Source organism: Meleagris gallopavo, chromosome 5 (assembly GCF_905368555.1).
Source record: "Meleagris gallopavo chromosome 5, MGAL_WU_HG_1.1, whole genome shotgun sequence".
Lineage (NCBI taxonomy): Eukaryota > Metazoa > Chordata > Aves > Galliformes > Phasianidae > Meleagris > Meleagris gallopavo.
In genome coordinates this window covers 41,897,903-41,919,280 of record NC_139408.1, presented here as the reverse complement: position 1 = coordinate 41,919,280, position 21,378 = coordinate 41,897,903, and the positions used below count along the sequence as shown (strand labels likewise).

The 21,378-nt window shown below is 35.9% G+C and overlaps 2 protein-coding genes across 5 annotated transcripts in view; both read right to left on the bottom strand.

Moving 5' to 3' along the window:
• FLRT2 (fibronectin leucine rich transmembrane protein 2) overlaps positions 1–21,378 on the bottom strand; it is a 56,297-nt gene that overhangs the window by 4,125 nt on the left and 30,794 nt on the right. The gene's annotated exons all lie outside the window — the stretch shown is intronic.
• The window catches only part of LOC146544334 (uncharacterized), a 45,873-nt gene continuing 27,643 nt past the window's right edge, over positions 3,149–21,378 (bottom strand). For both annotated transcript variants that reach the window (XM_085225451.1, XM_085225449.1), the window contains exon 3: positions 3,149–21,378. This exon is cut by the window's right edge and continues 26,380 nt beyond it. The gene's annotated coding sequence lies outside the window, so the exon portion shown is untranslated.

The window sequence follows — 21,378 nt, the reverse complement described above, 5'->3', positions numbered from 1 at the left end:
TGCACCTCACTACAGTTAATTAGCTATGTATGAGGGGAGTCTTCTGAAAAATATGGTAATCTACAAGTAGAAGATACTCTGCTGTAAGGCATATATTTGTTAAAGCTATCATCTTGATATTGTTACCTATGTAAAATGCGCTGTCAACAGACTTCAGAATTAGCATTCCACTAAATGAAACTGGCTCACATCTGCTCAGTTATTGTTTTAGGATATCAGCTCAGAAAACAACAGTTTTCCTAAAGAACACCTTTTTTGAAACCATAAAAGTTAGATACTTCCTTTAATTCTACTACATAGTAGTTGGTGAATGGCTTAATAAATTAAAAAAAAAAGTGTTAGTTCTCGTGTAGATGTTTATATTTTCAGCTTTTAAGAATACTTATACTGTAGATCTTCGCAGATATTATTTGTCATTCATATCTCTTACTAAAAATTTCAACAATTTAAAGCATGAAAAGGAAGATACTGCATTACGTGCTATAGTAAAACATTCCTTGTCTTACTATATATATAAATATATATAACTATGTATAAAATTATGAAATATAAGAAATTTATTTTATAACCCAAAATAGAGGATATAAATAAGCGTTGTAGATCTCAGTGTCTTCTATTGCAATTACCTGAACAAAATAATTTCCCAGATTTTTTGATCAAACTCAAAGTTCATTCACTGTGATTTAAGTTGAACAGAAATAATCTTTAAAATTTATTTTTCCTTTATTTAAACAGACTAAGCATCATCTATTGTTTTTTCAGTAGTGCAAGAAATGTAATTTAGGAATACACGAAAGCTTTGTTTCTGTTACAGTTGTACAGTTTATAACATATCTCAAATACTACATGAGACTGTAAGTGCAGAAAATCTCTTTAGGAGTCAAAATCTTATAGCCCTGCAATCTTGCATTGGTAGATTACTGTACTTATTTGGAATATCATTAGATATCAGATTTATGTCTGGTACAGATGGAGATAAAAACTGAGGCGCTGAAAAGTCCTCTACTTCACCATTATGTCTATGTCTAGTAAATGTACCATAATGCATGGTGTCCTTTTCTTGAAATGGTAAGATTATCTACACCACTATTCAAAGATTTATCTCTCATAGGCATATTTTGGTGAATCACAGAATCACAGAATTGTAGGGGTTGGAAGGGACCTCCAGAGATCAAGTCCAAGCCCCCTGCCAAAGCAGGTACCCTACTGAAGAGTGTTTTCTTTTTTTTTTTAGTGAAGAGTGTTTTCTTTTTAATCACATAAGAACTTGTGATTCTGAAGCAGGATTACATCCTAATGTGATCCTAGGTGTGACAGTTTATCTGTCTCTAATATGTCCTGTCTCCCATTTGCTCATACTGCTCTGATCTGTCCTGACATTGTCTTTCCAAAATAAGAAAGAATGTGCAGAAGAGCCTCCTCTGAGATGCGTGGGATTGCACAGAATAATAATGGTTCTCACTCCCTTTCTGTCATCAGAGACTATTTGCACCTCCCACAAGAATCAATACATTATATTTAGTTTTGTTTTGATCACAAATATGATTGTTGAATAGGCTTTTCTGACACTAGCTATGATAGGAAGCCGAGTTGAGGGCATGCAGCCACAGTCAGCTGCAGCTCCTGATACGCTGGGGATCTCCTGAGGTGAGAATATTGTATTAATATGTGCCTATACATTCACCTTACTCTAGGACTCTGCCTAAAGTGCCTCTCTGCTTGGTAAATGTGGCTTCTAAATAAAATATTTCAGTAAAAATTTTAGTAAATTGGGTCAAATCATGCAGTGCTTTCCATCATATATTAAAAGAATTTTGACTGGATGGTCACTTAACAACAGCAGCACTTTGGAAGGTGACACTCTGGAATTCCCCTCCTTTTTATGGTTACAGTGATTTTGCACTCAGAAATCTTTTAAAATTCTGCTTCCCTTACACTACTGTTGCTGGTTGACTACACTACTGGTGTTGGGATTTGGACTAGATGACCTTTAAAGGTCCCTTCCAACTCTATGGACTCTATAATTCTATGATCTGTGTGACACTCAGCTGAACATGACCAGCAGTGTGTCCAGATAGGCCAAGAAGGCCAATGGCATCCTAACATGTATCAGAAATAGTGTAGCAAGCAGGACCAGCAGGACCAGGGAGGTGATCATCCCCCTATACTCACCTGCACCTCAAGTAGTGCATTCAGTTTTGGGTCCCTCACCACAAGAAATACATGGATTTATGAACGATATTGGTGGTAGGTGAATGTTTGGACTACATGAACTTAGTGGTCTTTTCCAACCTCAGTGATTCTATAATTCTGTGAAAGAGTCCTTTTATTAATGCCAGTATCCCAAATTCCAACTAGCATACTGGTAACTAGTATGCTGAGACAATGAAACTCACAGTACAGAAAATATGCAGTCACTCAGGCAGCTACTGTTGATTGTATTAAGCAAGAGCACAAGGACAAATCTAATAAGATATATGACTTCAGAGTTGACTGTGGTGTAACAGAGGGAAGCAGTAAGGAAGAAAATATACAAGTGAATGTGTTTAAATAAATTATTTTGGAAAGGCTTTACCTCAGTATTCTTCCACAACTATTTAATAATAATTCATAGAGGTTGTAACAGTTGCAAGAGCAGAATATTTCAGCTGATCTCAAGCAAATTGAGTTATGTCCCTGCATTAGAATTTTCCATTCCAATGATGTAAAAAAATATCAGATTTGAGCAACATTCTTGATTTGAAAATGAAATTCCTGGAAGGAAAAACATCTAAGGCAAATTCCAGAAGGCTGGAAAAGTTGTCTTTGGCTAATCATCAACACTGAGAGCAGGTAAAATAATTTTGCTTTCTCCCGATCTCTGTAATGTTGGCTTTCTGAAGCAAAATCTGTATTTTCAGTATTCTTAGAAGATCTTAACTGAGTCTGTCCATAAATGAACTGGTTATTTGCAGAGGCAGAGTTAGGGAAGTAGATTAAATTAAAGTCAGAAACTGTAAATTGTTAATAGCTTGTTTAATGTGAAGACAGCAAATTCTAAAAATCAAGCTGGGAAGAGAGGATAAGGGTAAAAGAATAAATTGCGGTTAACATTTTATTTTTTTAAATCAACAAGCAGTAATAACACATCTGCTCGTCATCATCTTGATTTTTTTTTTTTTTCCCATTTCTTTATTGTGTACACTCAATGTCTATTATTTCCCACTGCATCCTCCGTGGAGCACAAGACACATCTTCAAAGTTTCTAGGACATTTTCTGTCTTAATGCAACCAGGATATTAAATCCTGTTAGGATTTAAGGAAGGAAATACAGAAGTTGAGTGAGGCATACTGAAATAGATTAGAGCGTACGTACTCATTTTACCACTTTTAGGTGGCCATGCCTGAAAATTTGGTTAATGGCCTGAGTACCTGACTTCAATGAAAATGTTCCTTTTTACATCTTAGAAGTTTTTGAGGAATGCTTTTATCTCATTGTCTTCTCAAACCGGCTTTATTTTAATTTTCTTTTGGCATAATTAATATCTACCTTTAAGTGTTGGATAAAAATTTCAAATTTGATTTTTTCAAGACTGAAACTGAACTTCTGTTTTCACATATTTTGATTAAAGTTATTAAAAAGGCTGAAACATCTGGCTGGAAGTTGTAACGGTGAAGGTTTTTTAAGTCTCACCTTCACTGCTGAGGAGCATCCACACAATTTCAAGCTTCAGTCATCCTGCTTTGCATAGGCCATGCAATTTAGCTTCAATAAATATTTGTGTTTCAATAATTAAAATATATTACTGAAAATGCTACCAAGTTACAAACTTGTAATACGTAGGAATAAAACCTAACATCTCACTAGCAGGTATTTTATAGATCTCTTTCCTATCTTGCTCACCAGCACTACTTCAATGGCTGGGTCTACAGTGTCCAAAAAATCTTCCAAATGGCCAAAGGGCAACCTTCATCACTTTTCATGCTGCAGACCTCCAAGCATGCAGTCTCAGATGCAGTAGTCAAATCTCTGTGGCTGCCTCAGAATCTTCTGAGGTTCAGGGACGAGTAAACAAGCACAGGAATCAAGGAGGAAGAATAGCTTGTGGAATATAATCTGCATATATATACTTACTGTCCTGCGTTACAAACGCAGGAATTTTGCTGTGTTCCTGAAACAAAGTAGTCTGCATGTTGTACAGAAAGGCTATTAATTTTTTAGAAGGAGTAAAAAATAACAATGTTAACTACTCCATCCTTCAAGGAATTCTAAAAATAATTAAAAGCAGTTCCTGGGGACCTGGATATATATATTTTTTAATAATCTAACCACATAGGATCGTTTTTCCTAGCAGCTTATCCATTTATCTGAACCTGAATGCTATAAATTTAAAAAAAAAAAAAAAAAAAAAAGAAGCCAAACTTGACTATCAAAAATTAACATAAATCAGGACAAAGTAAAACCAAAACCAGATAGTCTATCCTTTTCACTACTACCAGACTGTTAATACTATTCAACACAAAACAATTTGGCATAAATTTTCTTTGCTTTTCCACAGACCAATATCAAAATTAAGTCATTATCTTACTCTGCATAATTACCTTACACAATAAGTTCAAGGCTATTATGTCTGGAATCAAATGACACCCAGAAAACAAATATAATTCCATTTCTCTGGAACCCGGCACTTAAGAAAGATGTTCTGTATTTCTATCACTTGATAATAAAGATAACTGCATAATAATACCTGATAAATCTCTTTTTTTTCCTATATAAGTAGAGTTCACATCTATACATGAATGAACAGTATACTTTTTTACTGAGTAGGAGCCAGAAGTGCAGGTTTACTGTGTATGATTCTCTATGAGTTACTTGGTTTTGAAAATCCTTAATATCAACCTATAATCTTTGCATCACAGGCACAGAGAAAATGGCATTATTTCTTGAGAAACTAAATTGCTTTTATGAGAAACCTTTTTTCATGCTTGCTGCTGTGGCTGCTTCATATTTAGAAGTGTGCATAATGTAAGAAGAAGAGGTAAGGAGGAAGAAAAAGAGGTGAAGGTCAAGACAAGAAATCCTCCCTGGTGCTCTCTTCTCCTTAAGTTAATACTGATATCAGGATGGTGTCAGTAGCCAGTACTGGAAAGAAAAAAGTGTCTCTGCACAGAGTTAAAAACACAGTGAAGTCCATATGGACAGATTTTGGCAGAGGAAGTCATTATTACCTTTGCAGTATTGTCATAAGAATGATTCAGCAAACATACTCAATGAGCTCTTCCCTTGTATTCTTCTCTACCTTGATCAGGGCATTTCTGTTTTTGCTTCCCATTTTGCTTTTACAGCATCTTTCAGAATCTCAGATCAAGCAGTCTTCTGGAGGCAAGTAAAGTGAACTTGGATCTGACTAAGCAGAGACAGGAGAAAGTTTAGAAAGTGGATCATATTGCAGCAATGGCAGTAAAGACCTTTCTCTCTCTCTCACTCCTCTAAGTCTCTCTTTCCAGCAATATTTCTGCAAATTATTAAGCAGATGTATTTTCCAGAAGGATGCAGGCTTCAAGAAGTTATTATTTGAAAGGCATGACATTATGAGCAACAAAAGCTTTGCATTTAGAAATGTGAGTCAAATAATGATTCTCGCCAGTCAACAGGAATCTGACAGACCCCAATTCCTGTTTTCCAGGAAGAAAAGCTAAGCCAGTAGAATACTCTATCTCTGTTCATTCATTCATTCATTCATTTAAAATATATATATATATATATAATTATATATATAAAACTTTTTTCCCACCTACTTTATCCATTCCCACCTCCAAGTAATACAACTTCACTAACAGAAATCTGACTAGATTGTTAGATTGACAGTCTCTCTGCTGCATGACTGATATTCATTTGATCTCTATAGAATTCTGGGAAAATTATTATTTATGTGATCTATTAGTGTGCATTGTTCCAAGTAAGAATTTTATTTCCTTTATAGTTCAGGCTTGTTCTTTGCCTGAAAGTACTACAGAGTGCAGTTGTTGCACAGAAATGAGGAGGTCAAAATACAGAGCAAGCTACTGGACCACCTGGAGTGGTCACTATATATCTGGAAGGAAAACTGAAGTAGCTTCAAGAACAATAATCTAATGGTTTCAAGTCAAGGCTGCCCTTCATCCCATCAGACACTTTGCTTTGCCAAATATCTGACGCAATTTAATGGACTTGTCCATAAGTGGATACTGAGGTGCGTAAGTTCAGACACAGAGATTGCTGCCTGCCTAGACTAATGTATTTTTGTTCCTGCGTTTAATTCACTAGTTATTTATTTGTGAGAGAAGAACATTATTCACAAAATTTGATGTTGTGTAACTTCATCAAGACTGTATCGCCTCTGACAATTAATTAAATAACAGCTACTACAGACTCCGAGCCCTGAAACATCCATATTTCCATTCAGAAAGAAAAAATTCATCTCTGCTCGTGTGAACAGATGCCCTATAGATCAGTGCAATCTTTTTCATAGTGAATGAAATCAGAGTATACTACTATATTTGGAAATAATAATAAAAAATTCAGAAATTAAATGCTATAGAACATCTAATAGCAAATATCAAAGAGAGTACACTTCCTATTGCAAGAGGACATTGTGATGCTATCCACTCAAATTTATCTTTCAGTTTGTTGTACCACCTAGTCTAATCTGAATGTCTGTCTGTATGGATTAATCTTACACAGACTTTTGCTATTAAATGTTTCAGCTTCTGGCAGAACCAGAAGGGGAGTTCTAGAAATGGAAAACTGCCTCTTGAGTTCTGAATTCTAATGTAAGAATAATCAAAAACAGTTATTTCAGCCAGTTGTAAATACCAGAGGAAAAGTTAATGAAGACTCAAATGGATTATCAAAACAAAAATCTTTGCCATCACAGGCATGTAGGACTTCATCATAGAACATAAGGGAGAAAGAAATATGCAGAACTCCAGCTTTTTAACTACTATAAGATTTTGAGTTTTTTAGGACATGAAGGTTGCCTAAAAGTCACTGATAACCTAAACATATGCTTAGGAGGAAATATCTGTGCATTCATTATAAAATAGCTGCTTGTTGAAAATTTAATACCGATGATAACTATTATGATACTTCAACTCTAGTGGGCAAAGAGGAACATATGATTACCTCCAGGTCTCACATTAAATGAAATTTTGCACCTATTAGCAAAGCGCTATTGATGTCTTTATTAACCTTCCCCCCAAGGTCTAGTCTAATTTTTCACCAGTCTAATGCTGCTCTGTTCAAAACTTGACAAATCTGTTAAAAAGTTAGAACAACTGATTTACTATGATGGAGAATTAATTCCTTAGTCTTCATCTCCAAAGACCTGATCTCATATCTTTGGTGAAATAGTTTTGATGAATCTCATCTAGTACTTCATAAACTCAGCAATGTATTATGTGATGATATAAAGCTGGATTGAGAAAGTTGAAAATGGCAGATGAAAAGAATCTTACATGAAGAACTATCTGGAACATTTCAACAAAATGCATTTTCATTAAAATATATGATTTCACTGAAACCCAGCATGTTTCATGGAGATTTGTCAGTTTTGATTACATTTTCAATAAGAAATGCGTCTGAGGTCCAGTGCTTTCTGATCACTTGTGACCAGAGTGAGAGAGGGGGAAAAAAAGTGAGGAAGAGTAAACATTTGACCTTTATACAAAAAGGTAAGCTTTGACAAAAATTCATTTCAAGAAAGCATTCATAAAGTACATTTAAAACCATGAAAGCTGCGGAATTATCTGCCTCTAGACAGCTTTACTTGGCATGGTCAAGGGAAAAGAAAGAAACTGCTTGTTTGCTTTCTTGATCCTTTTCCAGAGGACTTACAGCTTCCTGTGAGAAAAACATTTTTTTTAACGTATGTTAAAAAAATAACAACAGCAAAACCTCTAATAATACAAAACTAATTTTAAGTAATTCCTCTTTTGTAACACAAACATTCCGTACTGTGTTTAGCATAATGCATTTTGTAGTAAGAAAAAATGAAGGCAACCTGCTGTTTCTTTGCAAGCAAATTGGTCTCTACCTATAAATTATTCTACACTGTGAAGCAAGAAGTTTGCTTTTATCTAAAGGTATGTGGTCAGCCTGGCAAAACGTTTTTGGATAATTTGAAAAAGCTGCTTTTAGTGACCTAAGTTTTAAACATTGCTTCTGTGGATATAACACGTTGACACATTTTACATGCATTGCATGGTGCTACATCAGTGATGAGATTGTGTGTGGTGTTACATTACCTTGTGGGTACTATTCACTTAATCTTAGGAAAATGAGCATGGGCTGCCATATCTTATGATCTGCCCCTAACCCCCTATGTTCCCTAATATAAATAAAGATGAAAGTGTTGTATGTACATCCTTCCAACAAAATCAGGAGATTTCTCCTTCCATTTCCCATTGCTTTGCATGCTACTTGCATTCACAGTACTAAGAAGTACTCCATAAACACTGCTAAGGAGCTATTAAAAATAATAAAGTTGCTTGCATGCTAATTGCCTCTGAATACTGAAGAGAACCTGTCATGCGTATGGTGTAGCCATTTAACCACTGAATGTACCCCTGAACAAAAGACTGTCCCCAGTTAGAGAGCAGATCTTGCTCACAGGACACAGCCCATGTAATACGCAAACAGCAGCTTATTAAACAAAATTTTAAACCATTGCCATCAGATAGCTAGTTAATAGGAAAAGGAAAAAAATATTAAAACAATGAATAAAGAACATACAGTTAAGCCTCTGAAATAGCTATTCAGCTAAATAGCTGAAATATCCATCAACTATACATTGTCTTAGCATAGACAGTGCCTGACAAGGGACTGGGGATCTGGGATTGTTATCTTCTTTCAGCAACCCAATTTTCTGCATGCTAAAGTGAAGCAAGAACAATATTCTCACTATTCCAAGAATGTCTCTAGAGCACTTCCTATAAGAAACACACTGTGCTTTTACATATAATCAGAATTAAAAATAAATATAAAAATTCAGCAATACAAATCAGTATAGTTATACCAGTAGCTATTTTCTAGCAGTATAAAAGTACCCAGCATGCAGTGGCATCTTCTTAAAATCCACTGTTTACCTAGGCACTGGTAAAAGTAATGATTTACATTAGAGTACAGAGAGAAAGAAAGACAGAAGCATTAGAACAAAAGAGTTTATCAAGGAATCAGTCCACTTAAAAATTATCTTTTTCTTTTTTGGGGGGGGGTCATTAGTTTTTTTTTCTTTCTTTCATTCAGATTTCTGTTAGTACTGTATGACGCTCCCTGTTTTCAGTGAGAGGGCCCTATTTTCCATTTCAGTATTGCTGGCTGAGCATATATTCTAAGGTAAACATATGAGACATAGAAGGACAAAGAAAATATAATAGGTGGTTGAATAAAATAATTCAGTGCATTGAGGCTGTTATTACAAATCTTGATTCTAACAGAGAGCAGATATTTTTTGGCACTTTTTTCTGGTTTGGTTCTCCTTTAGTGAAAGCATATAACACTACATTTCTGAGGCAGTCATTAAGTTTTCCCATTTAACATGAAAGTTAGTTGAGAAAGAGAGGCTGAAATGAACTGTACAGAATGAAACACAGGGCAGCTTGAGTTTTATGTAAAAATATAAATAAGTGTAAGCTCAAAACAGTAAATAGACATTTCTCACTCAATGATTCCGAGTCTTTGAATTAAAACCAGGAGATCATGAGATCATTAAGGGATAACAAAATAACAAATAAAGGCAATGTCAGGCAGCAAGAGCATTGCTCCTGCAGGATGAAGAACAAATTACATGTTTAAACACTGGTTGCAGCAGTTTACATCATCCAAGGAACTATTAGCTGCCCTTAATTTCTAACAGCAGTTCAGTTCCTTTGGAAGAAAAGGCAGAAATGATGTTTACATCTGCAGATGTGAATAAAGTCATTTCTCAATCTTCCTCCTGCTATACTCCTTGAAGGAGCAGAGATGCACAAAGACAAAGCAGAGCTGTGTAGACATCTTATTTCCAGAATCTGGAAACGTGCTCTTCCAGCTGGTTATTTTCTGTCTCACCATGATGATTGCAGAACAAAATATTCAGTGTGAATAGTTTTACACACTATACATCATCACAAGTCCTCTAACCATGCAGAGAGGAAACAGGATAAAGACCAGTAAGCAACTAATTTTCTCCAGAATGTACTGAATAATCAGAAAGATCTGCCATTTATATGTGGTTTTGAAGTAGCAGCTCATCGTAGAATAAACCCTGCTATGCTGTGCTAATTTTTCTGTCATTCTATTTTCCTAATAGATGCTCTACGAACTTTCAAAGCATGTTTTTTTCATGTTTTTAAACATGAAAAGTTCTCCTGGTGTTATGTTACTTAGGAAGTTTAAAGCTTGCATGTTGAAGGAATCCTGAGAAAGTTAGAAGAAAGCACTGAAAGCCATTCAGCTTTGTTTTTCCACTTCTCCCCTTTGCCTTTGAGGTCTGTATGCAGTTGGACCAGTGAGATAAAAGCTTTCAACAGACCTTGAAAATGACACCTACCAGCAGAAGAGCACATAGAAGAGTCCTCTCCCATTAATGCTCTTCAGTGGGTGATCTTTAGCTTTGTGCAGCCAACAAAGAGACTTATGCACTACTTAAACTCTCTTAATAGCTTTTAAGTGGGTCCAAAGAGGTACAGAAGCCTAGAGCTGGCCTTCAGCCCAAAAGCAAATTCCGTATGACAGGTGCCAAAGCACTTCAGGCAAACAGACTCCTTATCAATGTCTCCTTGTGCTACTACTGTTCAGCATAGTCATTATTGCAAGTTATCACAGAAATATCATTATCAGTATTTTGAGCTTACACAAAACTAGACATGTCAAACAAGTCCAGGAAGGGACTCAAGGAAGAGCCAGAAGGACAAAGTGGGGGGAAAAAAAAGAAAAAAAGAAAAAAACTAAAAAAAAAAAGGAGATATACTTTTAAGCTATTCTATATGCAGCAAAATATGCATGTTCAAAATACAATTATTGTTGTATTCAGTCTGCAGAACACTCTATCTATTCAGGTCACTGCATGAATCAAATAAGAAGACACTTATATTTGCTGTGTAGATCTCTAGGTACTTTCAATGGACCTCATATGAAGATATGCTAAGAGATTTGGGAGTTTGCTGATTATTTTTCTTGGACAAAAGCTGAGATAGGAATCTTCTTATACGTGGGAAATTTAGGATCCTTACCTATTTCTACACCAAAATTTTATATACTGGAGGCATAGTTTTGCCAATTTTGCCTTGTTTTGATAATGAGGAATACATTTATTGAAGCCCACTGATGAAGGGTATAAAACCAGCAAAAGTTCTAAATCCAGTACCTGGTATTCTCAGCACTTTTACTTCTGACATTCTGTTATGACTTCCACACAAACCTTTTGCATAAGGAGCTATTAAATAAGGGAAGTGAAAAGCAAATCAGCTGTGATGGCCAAGGAATAATCCTACCGTTCAGACACATAACAGCAGACATCAGGTTCTCATTTCTTTTCATACTGAATATATACTTGCAGAAGGATAACTATGAAGCAGATGAGGAATCAAAACAAAATAAAACAAAATAAGCATAATAAACAAAATAAAGCATAATAATAATAATAATAACAATAATATAAACTAGAGTCTTATAAGCAGTCTGGAATAAGGATTCAGAGAACTGGAGTGGCCACAGATACTGCTTTGATTACTCAAATCTCTCTATTCCACCTCTATCTTTGGGAAACTTCATCTGTGTGTTGTTATGCAGGAGGTACAGCCTAACTGTTGTGCACACATACACATCCTACTTCAGATTAGATTTGACAGAAATTTATCAGGCACCCCACTCCAGACTTACCTAGACCTCTCTGACCCATTATAGTAAATAGCTATCTTTAATTCAAATAGTGGTGCAAAAGTAATGAAAGACAAAAACATGAAAGTTACAACTATTCCAGCGGATAACTGACTTGCTGATTCTTAAGAGTCAGCCCAGAGCAGTGAAGTTTGTTTACTATATAACATTATTTTAGAAATCCTTTCCCTGCTAGCTCAATCAAAATGAACTGCATTTCCTAATACCTTATATCCTGAGAGATAGTGCCACTATCCAAAGAGAGGCTTAAACTAACTCACCCTGGCAGCAATTATCTTCAAGGCTTTTGAGCCTCTTGGGAGATACTGCCCTTCTCTGTTCCAGTGAAGCAGAAAACTATCTTGTATCCAAAGGAAAAAAAAGTGTTTCCACATTCACTGCAAATATTTTAAGCATTATCTTCCTCCCCCCAAAAAGAATGTATTTTACTCAAATCTTCTGTGTAAAGTTTATAAAAAAAGGGGAAGACTTGCCAAAGCAATGGTGTTCATTATTTTTACTAACCACCAAATAATTTCGAAGCACAGATAAGGACTGACTAATCATTCAGTGTTTAAATACATTTATTGTGACTGTTCTGGTCACTTTCTGAATTCACTTCCCACAAATTACTGAGCTACACTGTGATGAAATCATTTTAAGATGACTTGCATAGGCACCTTTTGCAAATTATCTGAAAATTCATAGGCACCAGTGTTCAGCTGAGAAGCATCTAACTCACACTGCCCAACAGCAAGCAATGAATTAGGAAAATTCCTGTATGAAAATAATGTTTTCAATGCCAAGAGTCACTGCAATTCATTGAAATTAGTAAGATATCCATTTAAAACAGAGAAACCAAAGTACTTCCTTATACAACACATGGCAAACTTAAATTAGGCCTGTAATAACAGACCTATGTGGCAGGTTGAAATATGAATTCATTAATTTCATGGACATCATGTTTTTAACCAGGTTCTCTTAAAGAGAGTGGGTGAGAATGTATTTTCTAACATGCTGCACTCTGTTGTTCTGTTCACTGCTGATAGTGTGCTAAGTATGGCAAAAAGCGGCTCCAACAATTTCTTGTCAATTCTAGAGACAAAGTATTGAGCTGGCTAGACCGCTAGTTTGTCTCAGTTATGAATTTCTTGTTACAGTTAGGAATTCCTTGTTTTAGTGAGTCACACTTTATAGTCAGAACTAGAAGGTGAGAGGAAAGGTAAAAGGAAAATGGTGTTTTTTACTGCCTTTGTGGTAAAGAAGTAGGATCTAATGCTTGCTCATAAAGTTTGAGGATGATACCGAGCTGATAGGTTCAACTGACAACATAGAAAGAAGAGATGCCATTCAGAGTGACCTCGACATGCTCAGAAAGTAAGCACATGAGAACTTACCAAGGTTCAACAGGGCCAAGTATAAGGTGCTGCACTTGGGTTGGGGCAATCCCAGGTCTCCCTCAGACTGGGAGAAGAACTCCTTGAGAAAAGCCTTGCAGAGAAAGATTTGTGGATACCGGTGGACAAAAAGATAGACATGAGTCAGCAGTATGCACTTGCAGCCCAGAAGGCCAACAGCATCCTGGATTGAATCAGGAGGGATGACCAATAGGGAGAGGCAGAGGACTATCACCCTGTTCTCATGAGGCCCAATCTTGAGTAATGCATTGAGGTCAGGAATCCCCAGAACAAGAAATATGCAGAGCTGTTGGAGCAGGTCCGGAGAAGGGTCACAGAGATGATCAGAGAGCTAGAGTACCTCTCCTCTGAAGACAAGCAGATAGAGCTGAGCTTGTTTAGCTTGGAGAAGAGAAGGCTCCAGGGAAATCTCACTGATGCCTGCCAGTACTTGAAAGGAGCTTACAATCAGGAGGGAGACCAACTTTTAATATGGACAAATAGTGATAACACATGGAAAAATGGCTTTAAACTAAAGGAGGGGAGATTTAAGTTAGATGTTAGGAAGAAATGCTTTGCTCAGAGAGTAATGAGGCACAGGCTGCCCAGAGAAGTAGTGAATGCTCCATCCCCAGAGGTGTTCAAGGTCAGCCTAGATGGGACTCTGGGCAGCCTGATCTAGTGCCTGATTTAATGGCTGGCACATCTGCATACAGCAGAGGGTTTGGAACTAGCTGATCTTTAAGGCGTCTTCCAAGACAAGACATTCTATGATTCTATGATGTATATTGAAATGAAATTCTATGAAATGTAACATACATAGACCTGCCCATTTACACTTGCAGAGTATTCAAGTCAGAAATGAAATAGTAGTAATATTTTGTAATTTATTTGTTATCTTAAAAGTCATCAGTGCAGATCAGATTCTGCATTTTGAACTTCTGGATAGCTGCTAATAAGCACAAGTAAAATATTAAATCAAAAATTATCAAACAATATCATCTATTAGCATTTGTTGTTTACTCCTAAGCATTCCAAATGCAACAAAAATAAAAAGGAAGAGTTCAGTTTCTTTTCTGCTTCTGAAGCTATGAGTTTTCAAAGTGAGGACAAAAATGAAATGGTAAAATACTGATGCATAAATACGCTGTTAGTGTTACAATAAGTTCTAGTTCCCTAAACAGCAATGTCCTGCTTTAGCTTTAGAAGACAGGGAAATTTGTATAGTGAAGTACTGACCACAGAGGGAACTGAAACATATAATCATGTTTTGGATTCTTCTCTTTGAACCTTTTCTGTAGAGAATAACCCAAGCCACAGTGTCTGTATATAGAATTGCACTGCCTTGAAGACCAGAACGGTTTGAATATAGAGTTTCAACCTGAACACATTTGTAATTTTTATTTCTCTAGGCTTTACAGAAACATCATCTTAAAAGAAGAAATCCTTCTATTTGTATTCTTTGAATGACATAGATGGGATCTTTCTTCTCCATTTCCTTCCCAAACTTTGGTGAAAAAGGTCATTGGACCCATTTCACCAGCTGCTATAAAAAGTCTTTTTTTTTTTTTTTTTTTTTTTGGACTGCTGGGAAGGCAGAGGCTTTTGTAAGAAAGGTTTGCTCACTAGCTCACTTCACCTCTTTTGAGGTACAGTGTCTTAAAAGAGCTTCATCTTTCACTAGCCTATGGAATCCATAATTTTGATGGTGTTTCATTATGAAGAAAGTTTAGCAAAACTGTTAGCTCTTTCTGAATTTAATACTTCTATGAAGAACAACACTAAACAAAACAATGCCAAAACAGAACAAATACAGTGATTTAAATAAACAAAAGCAGAGGAAATTCAAACCTTTGCTTCTTCTGATTCTTTCAATTTCACTCCAACTGCTAATGATTCTGTAGCACCCTCCCTCACAAATCCCTTTTTCTTTCTGGTGGATGAGCCTTCCACTAATCTCTGCCATTTTTAGCCTAATAATAACAATCATGATTTTTGAAGTCTATTCTTTATAGACACTTTTATTTTTCTGTTTGAATACACTGCACTAAATAAAATAAATTCTTGATTCTCTCTTGACAGCTATGGTACTGGCCTTCAGTAAATGCTTGCCAACACCAAACAAGCTAATTTTCTCCTTCCTTAAAAAACGCAGTTACAAACTTGTAATCACAAGTGAGAATTTCCTTTCTCTGTTGTATTTGCAGTCTCTCTCACGGAGTCAGCTTAACTTTTGCTTCAGCTGCTGCAGGACACAGTGATTGTAATCTTACAGTGTTAACATGGCCATGAAGGTTCTATTGCTAGAGGATAATTGCATCCTATAAGCTGGTAGGCACAGTCATACTTGTCGTTTTATACACCATTATTCACCTTCTGATTGCTCTTTCTAATCCAGACTTAATCAGTAGTGTCCAGCCATCAGGTCTTAAAATAGATGATCAGTGCAATGGAAAATGAAGTAGTAACTTAAAGCTATTCCTTAGAGGAAGTAGTCTGAAATGCTGTGAATAGGAAGCAGTTTTGTGTAAGTCAGTCATACTTCTGCCTGATACCAACACCAAAGCCTGATTGATCACTGAGCCAGGAGCAACAGAGTAGATCTCTACAAGGTGCACTTGGAGAGATAAGTGTTAAATACTGATAGAAAATTTAAAAAAAAAACAACTATGCTGTTCAGGATTCCTTTAGATACTATTTTTTCTGTAACAAGCTCTTTGGGTGACAATCACCTCAATGGCATAAGAAGATGAAGACAGCACTAAAAGTACATCCTGCTAATGTACAGCAAGTAGTATACTATCATACCTAGAGGAGCTCTAAATGTGTTATTTAATTGATGAACTTTTTTTTTTCTTTTTTTTTTTTTTTTCTGAGAAATACTATGGTGGCCTGGATGAACAGCCTTTAGCATTTACACTTGCAAGCACTATTCACATCCCTCTAATCACAAAGTGAATCTTAAGGAGGGAAAGCTCAAGTTCTTTTGAACTCACAAGATTCCAGTAGATGTCCCCATAAAAGAAACACTAAGTAACCTAAGGTTCACAATAAAATCAGGGCAGGAAAATTTGCAACTTGTAACCTATGATCAGGCATATAACCAGAGAATCTGTTTCTTAAACTCAGTGTGAGTTATATTTATTCAAGCATTACTTTATCAAGTAAATAGGACTGATTAATCCAATTATCCCACTTGGCCTCCACTTAATTTAAGATAACTCCATCTTTCCTAAGCACAACAGAATGTAAAAGGAAGACAAGCGCCTAAAAAAGAAACAACATTCTCTATCAGGCTGTGTGGATAGGCTGTCCCAGATATCTCACTACAAAGGAGATAAAAATGAACAAGGTAAAGTGTCTTGTGTGGCTTCTGTTCAATTAGGAAAGAACCAGCTTTATGGCAGTACCACAAGATTTATTGAGCCATTGTCTGGATAGAAAGAACGACAATTTTATTTTTAATTCTCTGATACTTAAAAACAACAACAACAACAACAAAACAACAACAACAACAAAAACCTTGTCCATTTTTGGATTTGTCCTAATAGGGAATCAAATGGTGAGACCTCATGACCTTTGTGAAGATATTTATCAATAATATAAGATACAGTAAACTATAGTCACCTCAGTTCTCAGTTGCAAATATAAGGTTGAGACTAGAGAGCTCTGCTCTGGAGCTACAGTCCTGACCATGTTGCTGCCCAGATGTTTATCAGCAGTCAGTGGGCTAATTCCCTCATTAGTTTGTGTGGATGGGAACATAGAATTGGGACTGACCTCCTTAGCAGCCATGGTAGAATCACAGAATCACCAAGGTTGGAGAAGACATCCATGTCCAACTGTAACCAGGAGCTGATGTATAGTTTGTTCTTCCTCATGTGAATTTTTGCATGGCCCTTTCCCTTTTCTCCTGTGAGTTCAGACTTTGGGCTTTAGCTGCTTTTGGTCCCAGGGATAACCAAAAATCCCATAAGAAATCTCAGCATGACAAGCATTATTGAACTCCATCTGGAATTCAAACAACATTTTCTTCAGTTCAGGTTGAGAATCATGGCTGCGCATCTTGGGTTCAGCTGTGGACTGCATAAAGTGCTGTGGCAGAATACAGGAACTACCAAAAACCTTTAGCTTCTTTACAGAAAAGTGTTCTGGCAGAGATAATACCAAAAGCTGCTGGATTTTTCTAAGAAATTCAGGATAAAACACAGTATATGTGATGTAAGGCTAAAGGCTTTAGACTTACACAAGTGTGTACACTAGCTGTACTGGAAGCTTCTTTTAGGAGGCTTTCCCACACCCTTATAGAAGTCAAGAATGAAGACAAATCGAAGTATATCTTAAAGCTTGCTTGGCCACTTTGATTGATATTTTGACTTTTTAAAAAGGCAGTGCTAGATCTCCTTTGGAGTTGAATTAAGTCACTGAAGGGTTGAAAAGAGAGACAGAAACACCAGTAAAATTAAAAGTTACAAGTTCCCGTCCCTTCATCTGCATTTAATCAATGAAACCACATGTTCTTTCTGCTTAGACATCCAGCTTTGAAGACAGAGCCCTTAACAGCCTCAGGTTTAACTGTTGCAGCTTTGTTATTCTGGTTTATTTTCCTTTCAGTCTTTACTACCAACCTCAGACAGAGTCATTCAATGCAAGTACAGGGAAGAAGACTGGTGTCACAATAGGAAATTTAATTTAATGAAAGCACTTGCAGGAATTATTTTGTTTATTGAAAGTATGTAAACTGACAGTATGAATTACAAGATTACAAGGAAACAAGTACATAGCTTCCTCTGATGCTGCATTTAAGGTAGTTTGGAAACTGTTGTGCGGTTTGACAGAGCAGTGCAAACATGCTGCTTGAAGCCACAGCAACTATTCAAATCCATCTTTGTTTTAAGTATCAACTGTTAAACTAATCATGCTGGTTCTACCTTGTTCTCTCTGACAGCGGTTGACAGAAGTCCTTTCAAATGCTGAAAAGTTGCAAGACTGCCTTTTCTGAACTACAGAATGAATCTGTCTTGGTGGTATTTGAATGTCACAATGAAGCCAAAGATAGAAAGGGAAGTTCCATGTACTCTGTCAGCTATGCTCAGCAGAAAGTGAATATAAACCTGGAATACGGAGACCTAGAATATGAATTAAAGTATCTAGATTTTGTGGCATACAGGTTTTAATGTAGCCGAAAATGAGAAATGTGAAAAAACTCATGGCAGTTGTTTTACATCACCAGCAAAAAACATACCTTGTGTTGATAATGGCAGGTTATTTAATGGAAGAAGATTACCCCAGTCTCTTGATACAACAGTATCGTGGACAGATTTGCGCAAGAGATACAACCTTTCTGTCTTTCATCAGTTCTTGAACTTCCATGGACATAACATTGAATGAACCATCTTAATCCCCAATTTGAGACCCAAAAAATTTACAGTAGTTTACTGAAAAGTATCACCTCTTACTCAGTTTCTGGATTGTTTTTGATTAAAATACCACAATTTTCTAAAAAATTTAAACTGTTTGAAATTACACAATGAAATGTTCTCTGAATTACAGTAATTACTGAAAATGTCCTTAATGGACATTAGCACCTGGTCACATTAATTATATGAAAACCTTATGTTTTAATGTTCAAGGCTCACAATTCGTAAGATCAATTTTTTGTAAAGATTCACAGAAAAATATGTAAGATAGATTCAACACAAATTACAATTCACTTTACAAAGCCTTCTAAAGCCTCATGCATGGAAATGCTTCAAAACACAAGGAAAAAAAGAATGTAAATGCATCTCTCCAGTTTTCAGGAATTTCTGCTTCCAAGGCCAAATTCTCTGTTGATGAAAACAAGCGATTTTATTGTGCTTGTCTAGCATAGAACACAGTGTACAATGTTTTGACATTTCAAACCAAAGTCTGACTAAGGGCTTACATGGACATTTTAAGGGAAAGGAAATTGAACTACATAATTTTTAGCACCTTACAAAGGTTTTTTTCATGCTGAGTTTGAAAGTAATCTAAGATTTGTGAAGAAATAGTTATTTCTTGAAAATGATGCCCCAATCCTGTAATGAAATTGAAGAGCATGAGCATTCTTCCTTTCTTAAAAAGCAAACAAACAAAACCCAAAACCACTCTTCTGACCTTCATTCTAATATTGTATGTTAGTATGTTAGAACCACATCTAGTCCTTTCTCAAAAAAAAACTGGTATTTGTGTTTTTAGTATAACAGTATAAAACAGACCTTACTGTATTACTTTGGTATTTTGATGGTATTTTAATTTTAATAATCATGATACATAATAATTTACTTTTTACTTTATATTCAGGAGGGAGTTGAATTTATTTGTGCTAGGATGCAAGACAATGCGCTTTACTTCAAGAGAAGACAAATGACACTTCACAGAAGGTGCTTTATAATAGAAGTAGAGTTTTGAGAAACTAGTAGAAAATCATAGTCACGGATTCCTTTCCCATGTATGAAACTCCATGGCTGTGGTTCTACTCTAATGCCTTTGAAGCTAATGGAAAATTTCCCATTAGTTTCAGTTGGCTCTTTGTTTTATTTTCAGAAGTATTTTTTAAAGTTTCCCATTTCTAAGTTCCCATAATTTAACCTTGGGTGTGATCTTGAAAGAATTTTTATGCACATAAGTAGGCAGAAATACTGAAGTTAGTGAGCCTAGAGACCTGGACCCAACATCACCACTTAGAGTGATATATACAGCCATATTCTGCTAACTGCACAGACTGCCAATCACAACACTTGATTTCTTCATTCCACTTTACAATTCAGGATACACATCTCTGCAGCTTATGCAGTTATATTGTTAACAATGGCAGCTCAATAAAAACAATTAATACTTTATAAAATGACAAAGAGATAAAATTGCAACAGAATACTTTAAATATATTGAGAAAAAAAATACTAACTTCATCTACTTTCTTCAGACTCTTTTGAATGACTTCAAATGTAATAAGCTTAATCTGTGGGAAAAAAAACCTTCAGAAACTTTGATTTCCATGAAGGCAGTTGATTCTGACATGTAATTATTGCTGTATCAAGGGTTTTTTTTAATCTCTGAATAATAAACAAATATTCAAGTGTCTAATTCAGTTTTCAAAGTCTCATCTGATGATGCAGTATACCATCATGCACTGTGCAAAATCTAACAGCTACAGTTTGATTATTTTGAAGCAAAAATAAAAACATGGCTGCATGTTACAGCAGCTCTGCTAATGTTCCTAGGCCAACATTTTAACTCATTCCAGCAACTATTCTTTTTCACTTTTATCCCCACATCTTTCTGATCTCTTAAGATCAGTATCATTTTATTTGTCATCAGCCAAATTTTCTAAAGTGTTCTTCTTAAGCAATAGATCACTGTAACAGTGAAGTGCTGAGGAAGAACCCAAACTGAATATTTTTTGTTCTGCAAAAAGCACCCCCTCTTCCTTCAATCTCTATTTTATTCCCTTTCCCTTTTCTCTGAGTTTATTCTATGTTCTTTCTCTCCTGTCTTCCCAGTTCCTCAGGTAGAGCACAGTCCTGTGCAGGAGATTTCTGTGGGTTACAGTGATAGTGAACTGGTTTCTGACTGCTGCTCTCTTCCTTCTGTGACTCTAATTATACAAATGGTACCTGGATTTTTGAAAGGACTGTATTTGGCTAGAAACTGAATACTTCTTTGATTCTTAATAGTTCAAAACAGAATTTCTAAGGGTCTTTATTCTTAAATGATGTAACTGTATGTAATTGAATGGAAAAAAATAATTCAAGTAATTCTAAATAAGTAATTGAATGTTCAGTAGACAAAAGTTCCCCTTAGATTTTTGAACTGAACTTTTTTTTCCTTTAGCGTGCTGACATTTTTCTGAAATGGTACCAATGAAAAGAGCATAGAAAAGAAATACATTCTTGTTACAGGTTGTATAGGAACTATTGAATCACGGCCTGAACCTCTGATTGCTAACCTGAGGCAAGCAATGAGCCAGCTATGAGAGCACAGGTGAAGGCAATTCACCTGGTCACCTGTGTAACCAGAAGGGGGTGGAGCCTGGCTCCACCTCTCCTAGACCCCATCTAAGGGCTGACTGCCATTGAGGAA